The sequence below is a fragment of the Hyperolius riggenbachi genome, chromosome 9 (assembly GCF_040937935.1).
Source record: "Hyperolius riggenbachi isolate aHypRig1 chromosome 9, aHypRig1.pri, whole genome shotgun sequence".
NCBI classification, from domain to species: domain Eukaryota; kingdom Metazoa; phylum Chordata; class Amphibia; order Anura; family Hyperoliidae; genus Hyperolius; species Hyperolius riggenbachi.
The window spans coordinates 142,890,000-142,910,741 of NC_090654.1; positions in this window are offsets into that span (position 1 = coordinate 142,890,000).

Consider the following 20,742-nt stretch of genomic DNA (forward strand, 5'->3'; position numbering starts at 1 on the left):
TTCGCGTTTAGATAGCGTTCGTTATTTTCCTTATCTTCTCATTGTATGATTTGCTGTGCCTTTGCTACTCTCGTGCTCTGCCTTGCTGTAGCCTTGTGTCACGTCTGGCTATCGCACCTCTCGCGATCGCGTTCCTACTTCATATCTGCTGTAGTGTGTGCACCGTCGCGGGTTGGCAACTAGTTTGGTGCACACACATACAATCTGTCTCTGTGCTCATTCTCAATCGCCTCTCTTGCGATTGCGTTTCTTCCCTTCATACAATTCCTGTCTGGCGTGTGTGGTAGGGCAGAGGAGCTGTTCCTCTGCACTCCACAGCTCCACCTGCCGACAGGAACTTCCCTATACAGGTGCATTGCACCTTCTGCTGGGTTCCCGCAAATTATACGCTTGTGGAGGATTTCCGCAGTGTCAGCGCGCATCTTGTGCGCTGACCACGGAGATATCCCACAATCGTTACATTAGGACACCGCAGTGGAAGATACCAGGCCTCAATTATTTCTCTAAAAAGGCGATACCCAAACTGTACCATGAAGTTGAGAGGCAAGTGGTGTCATCTCTGGCACACAGTGTTGGGTTAAGGGTCCACCTGACTACGGATGCCTGGTCTGCCAAGCACGGTCAGGGCAGGTACATTACTTACACAGCCCATTGGGTCAACCTGGTGACCTATGGCAAGCAGGGAGTAGAGATGGCCCGAATGGTTCGTGGCGAACTTCGGTGGTTCACGTTAGCTGTGAACCAGGAACTTTTTTCAAAAAAAGTTTGGTTCTCCCATAAACTTTAATGCCCACCGATTTTAGCGGTTAATAGCAAAGTCCCCTTACATAGTAAAAACACCAAATTTGCAGGGTATGTAGAGAAGGACAGTGACTACAAGAGGAAAACATTTTTTCAAAAAGACCTTATACTTTTTGAGAATATCGATTTTAAATTTTCAAAGAAAAAAAGAGTTGATTGATTAAAAAAAGACCCGATTCGTTAAAAAGAACCGGATGATTCATGGACCGTTAGTATAGCTTAGAATGCGTCCTGTGCAGGACGTATAGCTGTCGGCTCCCGCTGTCTCTCCCCACCTGCCTTCACCTGTCACCCTCACCTAGGCTGGCACCCAGTGCACCAGGTGCCAGCCTAGGTGAGGGTGACAGGTGAAGACAGGTGGGGAGAGACAGCAGGAGCCGGCAGCTATGCGTCCCAAGGGATGCATTCTCTGCTATGTGGGGGGCGTCGGAAGATCTTCAATCAACTTAATTGAAGATCGCAAGATAAGAGGATACTGTATACGTTGGATCGTTTACCGAGGATATTGGCCGAGGGAAATGTTTTTTTAAGGTACAGGTAAGTTGTAATGATCCGCTCAGCTGTCTGCACAGACAGACAGCTGTTTGACCATTCCTTAAGTCTGAGGGCTGCAGGTCTCTGGAAAAGAGACCTGTTGTAACGATTGGTGTCAGCACACAGAGAGAATCTGATTATTCTACAAAATTCTGGTGAACAGGTTATTTAATAAGCATAACCCCATAAGGGGGAGCAATCGGAACAATGCTGTGTATAGAAAATTAAGGAACCAACTTCTCATAATGCGTTACATAAGTTTATTAATTGAAGCCCATAGAAAACCCCATACCCAGAATACCTCCCCCCTAAAAACAATGCCTGCTGATTTGGAGCGCTCCTCACAATCACTCCACACACATGCAACCAATGTCCTTGGCCAGTAAGCTGATGACTGTAGAAGGGCCCAACTACTATGAACACGTATCTTCATGGGATGGAATCATATGATGGCAACAACACTCCTTATGCAGCACTCTGCAGTATCCACTATGATAGCTTCATCCATATGAGACAGTTCACTGTAAGGCTTACACAACACAATTCGTCATGGCAGTGTAACGTGAGCCAGCACTCTACGACATATACAAAGTCCGTGACTTCCAATGCTGCAGCCGCAGCCCTTACCCGGTCTTCATAAACCCCTTCTCATACCTTCATCCAGCACGGCTTGTATCCGCGGCGTCCTGCGGTATACGCTGCCCTTACTTGTTTGTGTCCAGAGGTAACGGGGTGAACTGATGCTGGCCGGCCAGAGTATGGTCACATGTGCGAGCAGGATCTTGTGGTATTCAATTATTTTAGGTCATTTCATCCTAGTCCCAATTTACTAATTAACATGTTATTATTACTTGCCCATTCTCAATTTCATTTAATGCCATCAATTGCAATGGGCCGTATACATGCATCAATCCATTTATGTACACAGCAAAGAGGATCTCCAGGGTGGATGAAAATTGGCGGAAGCTGAGGATCACATGTACGTCCTCCATTCTTGTTTGTCAATCATTCTTTCACATTAACTATACACCAACATTTCATATGATGATAATGATAACTTCCATCCATCAGAATCAACCACACATGCTGCAAATTTGTCACTCTAATCTAGAGTGACCCCATATATATCTCTATCTACGTGGCTTAGTGGCATAGAGGCAAGACATATTTTGTTTTGTTTTGGTATATTCCTAATCACACAGTCAATCAGGCAGAAAAACCGCAAGATTGAAATATGTGTTCAATCCCCTTGGGTAAAGAGTGCCTAGAGTGTAGATCCACCTACTTTCAACTTGGTAGAGCAATTTATCATAATCACCCCCCCTCAGACTCAGCTTGGGCTTAATGATCCCCTTAAATTTCAGAAGGCTAGGATCGCTGTTATGAAAGACAGCAAAATGGGTCCCTAAAGGACTATCCTCCTCCGCATCCTTAATATTTGCAGCATGCTCCCCAATGCGTTTTTTAAGAAGTCTCCCTGTCTTGCCAATATACTTAAGGCCACATGGGCATGTGATCATGTACACAACCCCAACTGTAATGCAATTTATCAATGATCTTATGTCATACTGCACTTATGTACCAACTTACAATAGCAACACTTACCACATGGGTACATTCCAACCGGTTTTGGGCCCATAAACCCTCTACCCTCTAGCCCTGTCCTCTGTGGCCTAGAGTAAACTTCAGTCCTGACGAGAGCATCCTTTAAATTAGGTGCTCTCCTTGCCATTATGGATGGATAGGGACCTACTATCTTAGCAAGAACTGGATCACACTCCATAATGTGCCAGTGTTTATTCAATACATCTTTTAACTGTGGCCAATGTGACCCATATCTCGTTATTAACCTAACTTTCTCATCCTCCTCTCTCCTTTTCTTTTTCCTTAAAGAGGTCTGTCGGTCCAGGCTGAACGCTCTACCTTCAGCTTTGTCTAGCACATCTTCTGGGTACCCTCGTTTTCTAAACCGGTTACTCATTTTTGCAATTTCTTCCTGGAATTCATCATCCCTGGAACAATTACGTCTCAATCTTACCATCTGTCCATACGGGATCCCCCATTTTTGGGCTACCGAATGGAAACTGTCCCCATGTAGGTAAGTATTCCCGGCTGTTTCTTTTCTGTACACCCTAGTTTCCAGCCTTTCTTTACCCTTTCTGATTCTAAGATCCAGAAAGGTGATGGTCTCTTCATCAATCGTATACGTTATTTTCAAATTCCGAGTATTGTTATTTAATTCATTCAAAAAGGTCAACAACGCGTGGTGTGTACCTCTCCAAACAAGGAGGACGTCGTCCACATACCTCAACCAGAGGGCCGCATGCTCACCAAAATCCCTCCGGACGTACACGTCCTGGCGCTCCCACGCGCCTAAGTGTAGACATGCATAGGCCGGTGCGCATGCGGCCCCCATCGACGTCCCCCTTGTCTGCCTGTACATCACCCCATCTGCAATGAAACAGTTGTGCCTCAGCACTAACTCCAAAACATCCATTATTACCTGGTTCCTGCCATTGGTAGTGCCCCTTTCCTGCTTAAGATAGTACCTCACTGCCTCCATCCCTACACTATGAGGGATGGAGGTATACAAAGATTCAATATCTATGCCAACCAGGTAATCCCCCTCCTGGATCTCAAAATCTTCCAACATTATTAATAAATCACGCGTATCCTTTATAAACGAAGGCAGACGTTCAACAATGCCCTTTATATTTTGATCAATAAATGTTCCTATTTTTTCAAGGGGGCCTTTGATCGCCGATACGATCGGACGTCCAGGGGTGGTAACACGATTTTTGTGGATTTTAGGTATTAAATAAAGACAAGGGATCTTATACGTTTTCATCTTCATAAACCCATATTCTCCCGCCGTAATCAGATAGTTCGCTAAAGCTTCATCCAATATCATGTCCCTCTTTTTTATGATCACAGGAAATGGATTATTACTCAGTTTGGCATAGGTATCTTCGTATTCAAACTGTCTATTCATTTCACAAAAATAGGCTGTTTTACTGCATAGAACTATGTTTCCTCCTTTATCACTACCTCTAACAATGATGTCATCCCTATTTCTGAGCTCATCCAATGCCTTTCTTTCTTTCTCTGTCAAATTATCCCTCTTTTTACTCCACCTGATCTTTTCCAGATCTCTTGAAACTAGTTCAGAGAAGGCCTGAACATTCCTGTCGGACGAAATTGATGGCATACATTTCGATTTCTTTCTGAGGTTAATGGGTACAATTGAACATTCATCAAAGATTCCTTCAGTGTCTACCATTCCTTCATCCATAAGTAATTCTAGGTCTCTGAGAGATTCTCTCTCTTTTAACGATACAATTTTAACTTCATTATCGTCAATCTGATCTGACAACAAGCCTTAATTTTTACTTTTTGCAAACATTTTCTTCAAAAGAACCTTCCGCAAGAATAGTTGTATGGGTAGAAAATGCAGCATTGAATGAGTGGTGATCATCAAGGACTTCCCCCAGGCGGAGGCCAGCCTCCAAGTGTGATGTCAGTATAGGAATAATAAGGGCTACGAGACGCCCCCTCCTTAGATCCACAGCAGATGCACTGACGAAGCCCACGTGACGTTGTGGGCGTAACGCGTATGCAGGCGTGGTTACAGGCCTCCGGAGCGAGAGTGTGTTAGCCTGGCGTCCTCCTGCACGCACATGTGACCATACTCTGGCCGGCCAGCATCAGTTCACCCCGTTACCTCTGGACACAAACAAGTAAGGGCAGCGTATACCGCGGGACGTCGCGGATACAAGCCGTGCCGGATGAAGGAATGAGAAGGGGTTTATGAAGACCGGGTAAGGGCTGCGGCTGCAGCATTGGAAGTCACGGACTTTGTATATGTCGTAGAGTGCTGGCTCACGTTACACTGCCATGACGAATTGTGTTGTGTAAGCCTTACAGTGAACTGTCTCATATGGATGAAGCTATCATTGTGGATACTGCAGAGTGCTGCATAAGGAGTGTTGTTGCCATCATATGATTCCATCCCATGAAGATACGTGTTCATAGTAGTTGGGCCCTTCTACAGTCATCAGCTTACTGGCCAAGGACATTGGTTGCATGTGTGTGGAGTGATTGGATGTGAGGAGCGCTCCAAATCAGCAGGCATTGTTTTTAGGGGGGAGGTATTCTGGGTATGGGGTTTTCTATGGGCTTCAATTAATAAACTTATGTAATGCATTATGAGAAGTTGGTTCCTTAATTTTCTAGAATCTGATTATTGGTGATCTGCAGTATCACCAAGAATACAGATGTATACCTGATTATTGATGATCTGCAGAATCACCAATAATACAAGTATGACTAACCTCTGGACACCTAATAATGTGTAAATGTTTGGGTGCAACAGTAGAAGGCTATCTCCCGTGGAGCGGGAGATACAGACACCACTGCAGCCAGTGGACACCTGAGGAGCAGGTGACCTATGGCCGAGAAGGAGCTATCTCTAGAGATGAGATAGAGCAGCAGCCAGTGATTCCCTGATGGAATGGAATCAGGCTGTACTGCAGCCAATGGACTCCTAATGGGAAGAGACCATTGACTGCACTGCAGGAAGGCCTCTCTGAGGTACAGGAGGTCTTTGCAGCTAACTGACACCTGGTGGATTAGTGCCAAGGAAGTACAGACAGACTAATCACTCGGGGAACGAGTGACAGCCAGGAAGGTCAGACAGGCCAGGTCGGCAACACACGAGCATATAAGGTACAAAGACAGAAGACTGATTTGGTAACCGGATACAAGCAGGGTCAGTAACTGGTAGACAGATGGGCAGAGGTACCGAATCAGAAAGCAAGAGAGAGGTCAGCAAAGCAGAAGGTCATAACAGATATACATAAGCACAATACTAATCTGAGGTGTGAGGTCCTTGGTCTCGACACCCGGGAACTGGTCTAAAGTATAACAGAATAATGACACAGCAATCCTAAGCTTGGGTGTGAGGTCCTTGGTCTCAACACCCTGGAACTGGTCTAGAGTATAACAGAGTAATGACACAGCAATCCTACGCTTGGGTGTGCGGTCCTTGGTCTCAACACCCTGGAACTGGTCTAGAGTATAACAGAGTAATGACACAGCAATCCTAAGCTTGGGTGTGAGGTCCTTGGTCTCAACACCCTGGAACTGGTCTAAAGTATAACAGAGTATAAACAACGGTATGTAAGACTAAGGAAACAGGAGGAAATAAATTATATATAAAAGTACAAATTTTATTAATGACCAAAATACAAACACATATATATGTAAATCTATTTAAAATTGACCAGAACACACAGGTGTGCCACCATGTCTAGGCCATATGGAAAGATGTAGGGGATCCCCTAAAGAAAATATTGATAGTGCGCAATCCATCAAATATCTTAATGCAAAAAGAGGGGGAAGCGACTCCTAGCAGGTAACATTGGAAGAAAAAAAAAAAAAAACCCTGGAAAAAAAAATCTATCATTGGTTTTAAAGGCCAAGTGTCCAGGACCTAAATGGAAAAAGACATTGTAGTAAAACAGCACAGGTGTATCAGATTCCAACTGTGTTGCTGCAATGTTTCATTGGTTTTAAAGGCCAAGTGTCCAGGACCTAAATGGAAAAAGACATCCTAGTAGAAAAAGCACAGGTGTATCAAATGCCGGCTGTGTTGCTATAATATTTCCAGTGATTTGCAGGATCAAAAGGCTGAATAACGGCTGATAGAGAGATTCAATCCATCACAATAGGTGGTCTTACTGCATATGTTATCACAAAATAATTGATGTGCAGGTCCACAGGTCAGGCAAGCTGTCTCATTTAAGAGCTATAACAATGGCCAGGTGCACAGAGGTAAATTGATAGGCACACACTGTATGTGGTAAGCACTTCGGGCTAGTAAACCAAAAAAAATTATGTTCACAGCAAGCCTGACACATCCGCAAGCCCCAGGAGCAACAAGCAATTTACCAGAGTTAGTGCCCCAATCAGAAGTACATTCTGAGACAGATTCACAGGTAAGTGTTTAAACCACAGACATATGCAGGTACGGATGGTGTGATATTAAAGTTGATATAGTTAATTCATGGAACAATTGGCCAGGGTCATCTCTTCAGCAGTATCAACTTGACATAGGCAAACTCAAAGTTCCAGCAAACAACAGCATATAGCAGCATATAGGTGCATCCTAGGAAGCTGTTTCAATGATCATATGGTAAACAGTGGTTACTCCATAGGAGGCTGTTTTTCAAGTCACCGCTCCGGTGGTGATGGCGACTGGACGGCCCAGGGGACCCGGGGCCCCGCCTTGCGGGACAGCCTGGCCACCCTTTCTCCTTACCATCTATCTGGGGGTGCGGTCCTGATAGTCCGTGCCCCTCAGCGATTCCGGAGCCCATAGCGGCCCTGTTGGGGGTCTCTGTGGGTCGCTTACAGTCGTACGCATATACGCGTTCCCTCCTACCTGATCCGCTTGGCGGTAGCGGACGCGAGGGAAACGCTATGCGTGCACCTGTACGCATATATGCGTTCACTCCTTTTGATCCGCATCACCGCATGCGGACGCGGGGGGAACGCGACTTGCGGATGTGTCAGGCTTGCTGTGAACATAATTTTTTTTTGGTTTACTAGCCTGAAGTGCTTGCCACATACAGTGTGTGCCTATCAATTTACCTCTGTGCACCTGGCCATTGTTATAGCTCTTAAATGAGACAGCTTGCCTGACCTGTGGACCTGCACATCAATTATTTTGTGATAACATATGCAGTAAGACCACCTATTGTGATGGATTGAATCTCTCTATCAGCCGTTATTCAGCCTTTTGATCCTGAAAATCACTGGAAATATTATAGCAACACAGCCGGCATTTGATACACCTGTGCTTTTTCTACTAGGATGTCTTTTTCCATTTAGGTCCTGGACACTTGGCCTTTAAAACCAATGAAACATTGCAGCAACACAGTTGGAATCTGATACACCTGTGCTTTTTTGCTAGGATGTCTTTTTCCATTTAGGTCCTGGACACTTGGCCTTTAAAACCAATGATAGATTTTTTTCCAGGGTTTTTTTTTTTTTTCCAATGTTACCTGCTAGGAGTCGCTTACCCCTCTTTTTGCATTAAGATATTTGATGGATTGCGCACTATCAATATTTTCTTTAGGGGATCCCCTACATCTTTCCATCTGGCCTAGACATGGTGGCACACCTGTGTGTTCTGGTCAATTTTAAATAGATTTACATATATATGTGTTTGTATTTTGGTCATTAATAAAATTTGTACTTTTATATATAATTTATTTCCTCCTATTTCCTTAGTCTTACATTGGTCATATTGAAAAGTCTCAGACTTGTGGAGGATTATCTATGATGGGAATTTTTAGGACCCATTTGTCTAAATTATAAACAACGGTAATCTGGCTAAGTGTGAATTCCCAGCTCCTGCTGGTTCTAACACACTGTAATATATTGGTAGGTGAACAGAGGCGCCAGAAGGATAAAAGTACATAAAATTTTTTAAAAAATTGCTGGGAGGAAGTGGTGGACCCGCCTCCGTTAAATCAGACACCAAGGACTGTAAATATATAGATATACACATTTATTGAAAATATCCCAAAGATGCAACGCGTTTCGCGGGCACAGCCCACTTCTTCAGGCAATAAGCAGGGGATAAACAACAACAATTCAGTTATAGCAAGCAGAGCACCTCTGTTCTCTCTTCACAGAGGTGCTCTGCTTGCTAAACCTGAATTGCTGTTGTTTATCCCCTGCTTATTGCCTGAAGAAGTGGGCTGTGCCCGCGAAACGCGTTGCATCTTTGGGGTATTTTCAATAAATGTGTATATCTATATATTTACAGTCCTTGGTGTCTGATTTAACGGAGGCGAGTCCACCACTTCCTCCCAGCAATTTTTTAAAAAATGTTATGTACTTTTATCCTTCTGGCGCCTCTGTTCACCTACCAATATATTTGAGTCCACCCCAGGTGGAGGGGTGATCTACCCCCTTTCTTCCTATCTACAGAGAGCGACTTCTTAATCCTGAGTGAGGACAGGTCTAATCTCCTCACCTGCCTAATGAGTGGTTACCTAGGTGGTAACCCGTGTTTGTGAGTATTACGATCTCACTGTTTCATTTATCCAATCAATTTTGACATACTACACCATATTGAGCTCTCGATTTCTCTTTAACTAACACACTGTAAGATCTGACTGTGGTCTGAGTGCTCACACGTAAGTATTCGCAACGGCAGACAACCAGCAACTGACAAGCAAGATCCAGTGGCGTTCCTATCGTTGGGCACAGGGGGGCGTGGCGCACCGGGTGACTGATAGGCAAGGGGGTGTCGCCAAGCCCCCCTGGCCACTGCAGCAGCAGAACAAGGAGGAAAAGAAGCGCTAGAAGGAGGGGCGTGGAGGCAGCGGCGGGGAGGGGGGCCAGAACCCCCCACTCCCTCACCTGGGACCCCTCCTTCTGCTAGCTTCCCCTCCCGAATAGCGGCGGCAAAGAGGTGAGGCAGGATTACTCACCTAACTTCCACTTTCCAAGCGCTGGAGCGCAGCGTCCCCATCGTCACAGGTCTCCACCTTCAATGCCGCCCACTGTGCTTCCTGATTAGCGGAAGCACAGTGGGCGGCATTGAAGGCGGACACCTGTGACGATGGGGATGCTGCGCTCCAGCGATTGGAATGCGGAAATTAGGTGAGTAATCCTCAGTCCGCCTCGCCTCTTTGCCGCCGCTATTTTGGAGGGGAAGCTAGCAGAAGGAGGGGTTTCAGGTGAGGGAGTGGGGCAGGGGTTCTGGCCCCCCTCCCCGCCGCTGCCTCCACGCCCCTCCTTCTAGTGCTTCTTTTCCTCCTGGAGCAACTACACTGGGGGCAACTACTCTGGCCACACTGGGGGGCAGCTACACTGGGGGCAGCTACTCTGGCCACACTGGGGGGCAGCTACACTGGGGGCAACTACGCTGGCTAAACTGGGGGCAACTACGCTGGCTAAACTGGGGGCAACTACGCTGGCTAAACTGGGGGCAACTACGCTGGCTAAACTGGGGGCAACTATGGCCACACTGGGGGCAGCTACTCTGGCCACACTGGGGGGAACTACGCTGGCTAAACTGGGGGGAACTACTCTGGCCACACTGGGGGCAACTACGCTGGCTAAACTGGGGGCAACTACGCTGGCTAAACTGGGGGCAACTACGCTGGCTAAACTGGGGGCAACTACGCTGGCTAAACTGGGGGCAACTATGGCCACACTGGGGGCAGCTACTCTGGCCACACTGGGGGCAACTACGCTGGCTAAACTGGGGGCAACTACTCTGGCCACACTGGGGGCAACTACGCTGGCTAAACTGGGAGCAACTACACTGGCCACACTGGGGGGCAGCTACACTGGGGGCAGCTACTCTGGCCACACTGAGAGGCAGCTACACTGGGGGCAGCTACTCTGGCCACACTAGGGGGAAGCTACACTGGGGGCAGCTACTCTGGCCACACTGGGGGCAACTACGCTGGCCACACTGGGGGCAACTACGCTGGCTAAACTGGGGGCAACTACGCTGGCTAAACTGGGGGCAACTACGCTGGCTAAACTGGAGGCAACTATGGCCACACTGGGGGCAACTACACTGGCTAAACTGGGGGCAACTACACTGGCTAAACTGGGGGCAACTACTCTGGCCATACTGGGGGCAACTACTCTGGCCATACTGGGGGCAGCTACTCTGGCCACACTGGGGGCAGCTACTCTGGCCACACTGGGGGCAGCTACTCTGGCCACACTGGGGGCAACTACGCTGGCCACACTGGGGGCAACTAAGCTGGCTACAGTGATTGGGGGTAACTACGCTGGGGGCAACTATGCTGGCTACACTGGGGGCAACTATGCTGGCTACACTGGAGGTAACTGTGCTGTCTACACTGGGGGTAACTACACTGGGGGCAACTATGCTGGCTACACTGGGGGCAACTATACTACCTACACTGGGGGCAACTATACTACCTACACTGGGGGCAACTATACTACCTACACTGGGGGCAACTATACTACCTACACTGGGGGCAACTATACTAGCTACACTGGGGGCAACTATATTACCTATACTGGGGGCAACTATACTACCTATACTGGTGTGGGGGCAACTATAATAGCTACCTATACTGGGGGCATAGAGAAAAGGGTGTAGGCAGCGCTTCCAAATACAGAAGGCTGCACCTGAATTGATTAATTGTGGTAGCCTGCATCCAATCTGCATTCAAATTTTAGATTAGGGACTAGCACATAAATTAGCATTTAAATTTGCATAATTTTGCATCTGATTTGGATTCAAGGCGTGTATTTAGCCCTTGGGGGTCTGTACACGCCCCTTGATGGTTTATAAGCCAGTTGCAGCCTGTGAGCGCTGTCATTTTTGTTTGTCTATACTGGGGGCAAACTTTATTATTACTGGGAGCACCTATACCTGACATTACCTGTCGTGGCACGCGTAGTTTGCTGCACTTGCTCCTTTTTTGGGGGGGGGTGTCTTATAATACCCAGCACCGGGTGTCAAATACTCTAGGTACGCCACTGGCAAGATCTATATATACTTGCAGTGCTGTGCAGCTCCGCCCGAGCCACTCAGCCAATCCAGAGACCAGCTGGGATCAACTGATCGGCCTGATCAGCTGATTCCCCTTCTGTTGGTATAAATGTCCTGTCGCCTGGCGCGCGCACGCTTAGCTCTCCATCTGTGTGCACTAGAAGGTCCAGACAAGCCAGACGTGTCGTTGCGCTGAAACCGCCGCTCTGAACGCGGAGATAGCCGCCCCGTCACTAGACCGCGCAGCGGCATCTCCGCTGTTCATTACAGTACCCCCCCCCCCCCCCCCCCCGAGGAGTGGACTCCGGACACTTCCCACCCGGCTTCCCAGGATGTGAGTCATGAAATTCTCTTTTTAACTCTTCCGCATGCATGCGACAATCCGGCACCCAAGTACTTTCCTCCACACCATAACCTCTCCAGTGGACCAGATACTGCACAGAATTCTGCACTAAGCGAGAGTCCAGAATTTTCTCGATCTCATATTCCGGTTGCTTATCAACCCTCACGGGGTGGGGGGGGGGGGGAGAGGAATCCACGTGCACCGCCGGCCTCAACCGAGACACATGGAATGATCTTACACCTCTCATACTGGCTGGGAGATCAATCGCATAAGTGATATCATTAATCTTTCTGGTCACTGGGAAGGGTCCTATGAAACTAGGTCTCAGCTTGGGTGACGGTTGCTTCAAAGCCCAATGTCGAGTGGAATGGACACCCACACCATGTCTCCAGGGGAAAACTTCCACTTCACAGACTGTCTCCTATTTGTCTGTTTTCTCTGAGTCCGAAGTTTATTTGGCACTGATGGGGGTTGCAATGTACCCGCTGGCGCCTGAGGGGATGGTTTTACTTCTAGAACATCTCGTTGGTAAGGGCCCAGAGTAGCCACCCAGTCCTTCCAGGTCTCAGTAGCTGCCAAAACCACCTTCTGAGGTAGAATGGTCTTAGGCTCAAAACACCTAGAAAGAGCGTCTGCTTTGATCTTTTTACTACCTGGTATATGCGTACCAGGTGACCGGGAAGGACAGAACCCGTCATCAAAATCCGCACACTGTACTGCCACTCCTCTGACCTGTATCTTGGTAGCACCAACAGCAACTCTCCCCAAACAATGCCGATGACAATGGGCTGGCCATTTCAGTAGCTGAACTGAAGCCCAGTCAATCTGAGGAGAGTGGAGTTGTAACCAGGGCATACCAAGAACAACAGTAGAGTTTACCATTGGCAGAACCAGGAACTGTAATTTCTCTTCATGTAACACACCCAAACAACACAACAACAAGGGGGTTTGGAAAAGAGGTTGACTACTCTGTAACGGAGAGTCATCCACTGCAGTGACCAGAATCTGACGGTCTAGTGGGAACAAGGGTATCCCCAATTTTTTTACGAAATCGTAATCTATGAAGAACCGGAGTCTACAAAGGCTTCTGCGGAACTAGTCTGACCCTCCCATGTAATAGAGCAGGGAAGGAACAGACGATTATTGTTTAGAGATAAAGACCGCTCACCTATGGTATTGACAAACCCCAGGCGGCAGCATTCTCCTGGCCCCTTAGCACCATATAGACCGCGTTTTCTTGACCTTCTGCGACTCTTTTTCACTTGTCTCAACCCTGAATATCTGATTTGCATCGGTTCGTCTGGGGGTGACGAAGGTAGAGAAGAGTCGTATGAGACAGATCTTATAGCATTCCTACCACGAATCTGTTTCTGGTAGCGCAAACAGCGGTCTATCTGCACGGCCAAAGAAATTGCCTCGTCTACAGATTTGGGTTCAGGATGTCCTATCATCACATCATGGATTGCATCCGACAATCCTGCCAAAAAACAGTCTAATAAAGCATATGCTCCCCAACTAGCCGAGACAGCCCACTTCCTAAACTCAGCGGCGTAAGCCTCAACCGATTTACGACCCTGCCTGAGCATCTTGAGCATCTTTTCAGCAGTGGAAGCAATATCCGGGTCATCGTATATAATGGCCATGGCCTTAAAAAATTCCTGAACTGATGATAACGCCTCATGCTCTGCATGTAGGCTATATGCCCATGTTTAAGAATCACCCGACAGCAGGGTTCTTATAAATGTTACCCTTTGGGACTCAGTTCCTGACAAGGTAGGCCTGAACTCAAAATAAGACAGTACCCGATTTCTGAAATTCCGAAAGTCAGATCTATGGCCAGAAAACTTTTCAGGTACGGACATACAAATGTCCGTGACTGGAGGGGATCGCACTGAATTTATAGCTAATTGAAGTTCCTGAATAGCCCCAAATAACTGATTGATCTGAGTCTGTTGGTACACAATCACCCCGGATAGATTGTTCACCGCGGTAGTCAGGACTTCAACATGACTATGCAGTGTGTCCATCATGTTGTTGGTCAGCCGTTCTGTTACGATTGGTGTCAGTACACAGAGAGAATCTGATTATTGGTGATCTGCAGTATCACCAAGAATACAGATGTATACCTGATTATTGATGATCTGCAGAATCACCAATAATACAAGTATGACTAACCTCTGGACACCTAATAATGTGTAAATGTTTGGGTGCAACAGTAGAAGGCTATCTCCCGTGGAGCGGGAGATACAGACACCACTGCAGCCATTGGACACCTGAGGAGCAGGTGACCTATGGCCGAGCAGAAGCTATCTCTAGAGATGAGATAGAGCAGCAGCCAGTGATTCCCTGATGGAATGGAATTAGGCTGTACTGCAGCCAATGGACTCCTAATGGGAAGAGACCATTGACTGCACTGCAGGAAGGCCTCTCTGAGGTACAGGAGGTCTTTGCAGCTAACTGACACCTGGTGGATTAGTGCCAAGGAAGTACAGACAGACTAATCACTCGGGGAACGAGTGACAGCCAGGAAGGTCAGACAGGCCAGGTCGGCAACACACGAGCATATAAGGTACAAAGACAGAAGACTGATTTGGTAACCGGATACAAGCAGGGTCAGTAACTGGTAGACAGATGGGCAGAGGTACCGAATCAGAAAGCAAGAGAGAGGTCAGCAAAGCAGAAGGTCATAACAGATATACATAAGCACAATACTAATCTGAGGTGTGAGGTCCTTGGTCTCGACACCCGGGAACTGGTCTAAAGTATAACAGAATAATGACACAGCAATCCTAAGCTTGGGTGTGAGGTCCTTGGTCTCAACACCCTGGAACTGGTCTAAAGTATAACAGAGTATAAACCAGGGCTGTGGAGTCGGAGTCGCGGAGTCGGGCAATTTTGGGTGCCTGGAGTCGGAGTCGGGAAAAAATGCACCGACTCCGACTCCTAATGAATTTGTAACTGTAATTAAAATAGAAAATATGATAAAATGTTCTATTTCTCAGATAATAGTCATTAAAAATAATGTATATATACAGTATATATACAGTAATAGCTGTGCTTAGTCCACAAAAATGAAATAAACCAATCAAAATTAGTTACTTGTGCTGCTTCAATAAAGCAGTCCCCGTATTTTTAAGGTCAGATATACATATCTGATTGTGACTGTATATATGATGTGTACACAGGAATCTCTTATATATGCTAAATAACATCTATGCTGTAAGAATAAAGCCTGATGTGTAGCTGTGTCACTAATAGAGATGGTCAACGAGATGGAAATAATTCTGCATTGATGCTGATTTATGCAAATGTATGCACTCCCTTTGCTGATGAAATCAAATAATTTGATATGTTGTTAAAATTTGGTTTGGTGACTACAAGTTAAAGGGTAACTGAGACGGATGAAAAGTAAGTTTTATACATACCTGGGGCTTCCTCCAGCCCCCTTCAGGCTAATCAGTTCCTTGCTGTCCTCCACCACCCGGATCTTCTGCTACGAGTCCTGGTACTTCAGCCAGTCAGCGCTGTCCTGCCGCATGCCGCTCCCACAGCCAGGAACATTCTGCACCTGCGCAATAGTGCTGCACAGGTGTAGTATGCTCCTGGCGGCGAAGTGTGTGTGCATGCGCACTACGCCCGACTGGCTCAAGTAGCAGAAGATCCAGGTGGTGGAGGAGGACAACGAGGGACTGATTATCCTGAAGGCGGCTGGAGGAAGCCCCAGGTATGTATAAAACTTTAATTTCATCTGTCTCAGGTTTACTTTGTTACACAGTAGTACTATACTCTACATATGCACTCCCCACAGAGCTTCAGGGAATCCACTGAGAATGCTGTGCACATTGAACACAGATGTGTTGTCTGTTTACAATCTCCTCATTCCCCTGCAGAGTACCTGCACATCATTCTTACATGTACCCACACTTACATTGCCTAGGGCCTGATAGATGTTTTTTGTTCCGGTTTGAACCTTTTACAAGTACTCTTACCAAGGACTAGTTTTAGTCTAAAGGGAATAAATATAGTAGTCTACATATCCTTCTCACTTCAGTTGTCTTGTAAAATTCCTAAGCGTTGGCAGTTAAGAGACGAATTTCATGTTACATACTTTTAATCAACAGAATTGTAATATGCAAATTAGAGGAGTCGGAGTCGGTGGAATCCTAAACTGAGGAGTCGGAGTCGGTAGATTTTTGGACCGACTCCACAGCCCTGGTATAAACAACGGTAATCTGGCTAAGTGTGAATTCCCAGCTCCTGCTGGTTCTAACACACTGTAAGATTTGACTGTGGTCTGAGTGCTCACACGTAAGTATTCGCAACGGCAGACAACCAGCAACTGACAAGCAAGATCTATATATACTTGCAGTGCTGTGCAGCTCCGCCCGAGCCACTCAGCCAATCCAGAGTCCAGCTGGGATCAGCTGATAGGCCTGATCAGCTGATTCCCCTTCTGCTGGTATAAATGTCCTGTCGCCTGGCGCACGCACGCGTAGCTCTCCATCTGTGTGCACTAGAACAGGGGTCCCCAACCACCGGGCCGCGGCCCAATACCGGGCCGCAGGACACGTTGTGTTGGGCCGCGGTCCCCTGCCTCACTGTAGTGCAGCCGCGGTTCACTGGCAGCTGCGGCTGTAACTTAATACAAAAATGTATCGATCGTACCCGGAAGCCTTCAGCCAGTAGACAGAGGCTGGTCCCCGGGTGGCTGAGCCAATACAAATCACTTCCTCTGTCCCACCCTCCCTTCCTACCACCAGCCAATCATTGAGGCTCTGGCACAAAGAAAGGGAGAGAGGCAGCCAATGAAACATGCCCACACAAAACCCGGCTAGTTCAAGCAGCCTGGAAGAGTGAGGCAGCCTAGTCCAGGAGGAGGAGGGCACAGTGAAGAGTCAGCTACCATTATTCCCTCAGTCCTGACTCTACAGTAGCGAGGTAATTTTAGCTTTCTTTCCATGACTGGAATAGAAGGGGAGAGGAGCTGCCATGCTTGAGCTGGGAGGAGACACAGGCAGTAGGAGAAGGGATTTGTTTAGCTCTGCACTTTTTCACCTACGGTTCAGAAGCACACGGAGCAGACAAACAGCACACGCTGCCTCAGTGACAGCCTGTCACTCAGCATGCAACCATCTGCTCTGGTTGCTTCTGAAGTGTAGGTAAAGAAGTGCAGAGCTCTGACTGACAAACCCCCTCTCCTATTCCTGTGTCTCCACCCAGCTGGCAGCAGGATTTGGTTAGCAGTGCTGCTTATCCCATTCTATAAGCTGGGGTCTGTGTCTCCCCAACCCCCTGTGCTGCCACTGACCTGCTTATGTACTGTCTCCTCCAGTTAGTTCAGTGCTCCCACTTCTACAATAACAGAAGCACATTGCTGGCAGCCTTGACTTGAGCACCATGTATTTTAGAATCAGAGAGATTTTATACTTACCTGGGGCTTCCTCCAGCCCCATAAGCACCACTGCCTCCCTTGCTGTCCTCCCGTGTGCCTCTGTTCAGCCACAGTCAACCCCGGTAATCTGGCTCGGTTGCAAGTTGGGCTCTTCTGTGCATACGCACCTATGTATGGGGCTGGAGGAAGCCCCAGGTAAGTATAAAATCTTTCTGATTTATGCTCTTGGATACATTTTCATCTGTATACACACTAGCAACTGATGTCACCCGTCTGGGATCAGGATTTGATCCCCTTGGTCGACTTCTCTGGGCCGGGCTGCGTACACGTTTTAGTTGAGTAGCGGATTATGCGCTGTCTTGCTATGGAGGGGGGGGGGGGCGCGGAGGGACATCGAGCAGCGTGCTCGATTTCTCTCCATCCCAGTCTGCCGGGCCTTGGAGAAAATGTCTTGCATCAAAGCGGTCCTCGGGTCCGAAAAGGTTGGGGACCCCTGCACTAGAAGGTCCAGACAAGTCAGACATGTGTCGTTGCGCGGAAACCGCCGCTCTGAACGCGGAGACAGCCGCCCCGTCACTAGACCGTGCGGCGGCATCTCCGCTGTTCATTACACCTGTCTTTTCTTTGCAAGTTTCAGACCTTCTCTTCTGCTGAGGAATTTGCATACATTTGTTATGCAAATTGCCTAGCTGCCTCCTTTGTAGGCTGGCAGTATAAAAGTCATTTCTCCCAGAATCCTTTGCTGGTCATCCTTCATGGTTTGTTACTGATATCAGTCCTGTTACTTTGTTAAAGTTTACCTTAGAGTAATTCCTGGGGATTGCACTAGGCATTCTCACTAGTGCAGTCAGGTTTTGTGTTTATCTGTATTGCCTAGTCCTGTCTTGTTTTTCTGTCGCGATTGCGCAATCGCCAGCGGCGGTTGATAGCGAATCGCTCTGTCTTGTTTGGATCGCACTAGCCTCTAGCGGTAGCGGCTGTGGATCCTTCTGATCTGTATTCTTGGAGTGTAAGCTAGAGCAGCGGTTGCTACTGGCTACCTCATCTGTCTGTCTTGTTTGGATCCCACTAGCCTCTAGTGGTAGCGGCTGTGGATCCTTCTGATCTGTGTTCCTGCTTGTACTCGGATCACACTTGCTGTGGTGGAAAAGAGCAGTGGATCCTGCTAGTTCTGTTTCTGTACTTGGATCACACTTGCTCTGGTGGAAAAGAGCAGTGGATCCTGCTAGCTCTGTTTCTGCACTTGGATCACACTTGCTCTGGTGGAAAAGAGCAGTGGATCTTGCTAGCTCTGTTTCGGTACTTGGTTCACACTCGCTCTGGCGGAAGAGCGGTGGATCCTATCTACCCTATTCCTGTTTTCCATTCGTCTGTCTTGTACGAACGCTTGCTGTAGGCTCGGTGAGGTAACCGTTAAGCAAGCGTTCGCGTTCTCTATTTCATGTTTGTGTGTTGTTGGTTAGTTAGGGTGGCGTGCTTGTCTCTGTTGTGCTTATCGCGCGGAGACCGTGCCGTAAACGCGTTCGCTGTTGCGAATGAGTGCGGTGTTCTTGTTTAGCTAGCGTTTGTTATTTTCTTTGATGTTCTTCTCATTGTTGTTTGCTGTGCCTTTGCTACGCTCGTGCTCTGTCCTTCTCAGTCTGGTGTCTGTTGGCAATCGCCATTCTTTGCGATTGCGTTCTTGCTTTGTTTCTGCTGATGTGTGTTCACCGTCGCTGGGTGGCGACTAGATTTGTGGACACACATTCATCCTGTCTCTGTGCTCTTTCTCTTAGAGGGCTATCGTGCCCTACTTTGCCTTTATCTGTACAATTCCCACCTGGCATCTGTGGCCGTGCAGAGGCTGTGCTCGTCTGCACTCCACAGCTCCATCTGCCAATGGGAATTGCCCTCTGCTGGTGCATTGCACCTAACCTGGGTTCTCCCAATTACACGGTTGTGGAGGACTTCCGCAGTGTCAGCGCACCTCTTGGTCGCTGACCACGGAAATAGAGACCCGCAAACGTTACAGAATGACCAGCCAAACTGACATTCCCAGGGTAGAGGGAATGCTCGATTTGCTTCAGATTTAATTGCCTAAAGCAAAGGCTTATGTGGATCCTATTATAGGTAGGATCAAACATTATATTAAAGCAGTTAAAAAATCTGTGCATGTTCCTGATCCCAACCCATATGAAGATTACCTTGATACAGGGTTGTTTGAACCTCCATTTGCTCCGTGGGAGTTGGGAGCTTTGATGGAGGAATTTGAGTTTGATTGGAAGGCCTTTTGCGATTTTTAAATCGCAAAAAGCGAAGATATTCTGAATGATTGTCTCAATTCTATGTACATTTTGATTGATTCTGATGAGTGTGACGAGTGTTTTGTGGATCCGGGGATTTGTGTGTGGCAGACGATTTTGGATGAATTGCACACACACCAACCAATTGATCCCAATAAAGAGACACCGTTGTCACATGATTATTCCTGCCTTTCTGGGGTAAAGCAAGTTAGTTTAAACACTGTGCGACCTGAAATGAATGGGTGTGCCTCGTTTGTGGACACCTGTGTGAACTATGATAGATTCTCTTCTGTTTGTTTGGAGTTTGAAACTGTGAGATCTGATGCCTGTTTTTCACATAATCCTGCTATGGAGAAAATTCCTATACCATGCAGCCTCAAAGGTAACCCTTTGAACACCTTGCAGTCCACTCCACAGATTGCGGAGGCTTGCGCTTTGGAAGCGTCAGTTTCGCAACCTAAAGCGATCTTGGATTCGCAAATTTTGCTTTCTGTCTCCTCGGATTCGACATTGTTAGCCGAGTCTAGGGGTGAGACAGCGCTTTGGTTTTGCGAACCTGATACTGAGGAAAGTAATGATTTTCCACCCTGTACTCTGGATGTGTCAATATTGCCTTGTATAAAATCTACTGCAGTGACCCTAGAGGCTCGTCTAGGTATTGCTACTATTCTCACCTGTTTCTCTGCTATTTTAGAATTGCAGTCTGGATTGACTGCTATGGAGGATTCTGCCTGCAGTGAAACGAAACTCAGAGAGTCAGAGCTAGTTTCACTAGATATTCCTGTGTATCCTTGTCTTGATGATGAAATTCAGTCTCAGCATATGGTAGAAC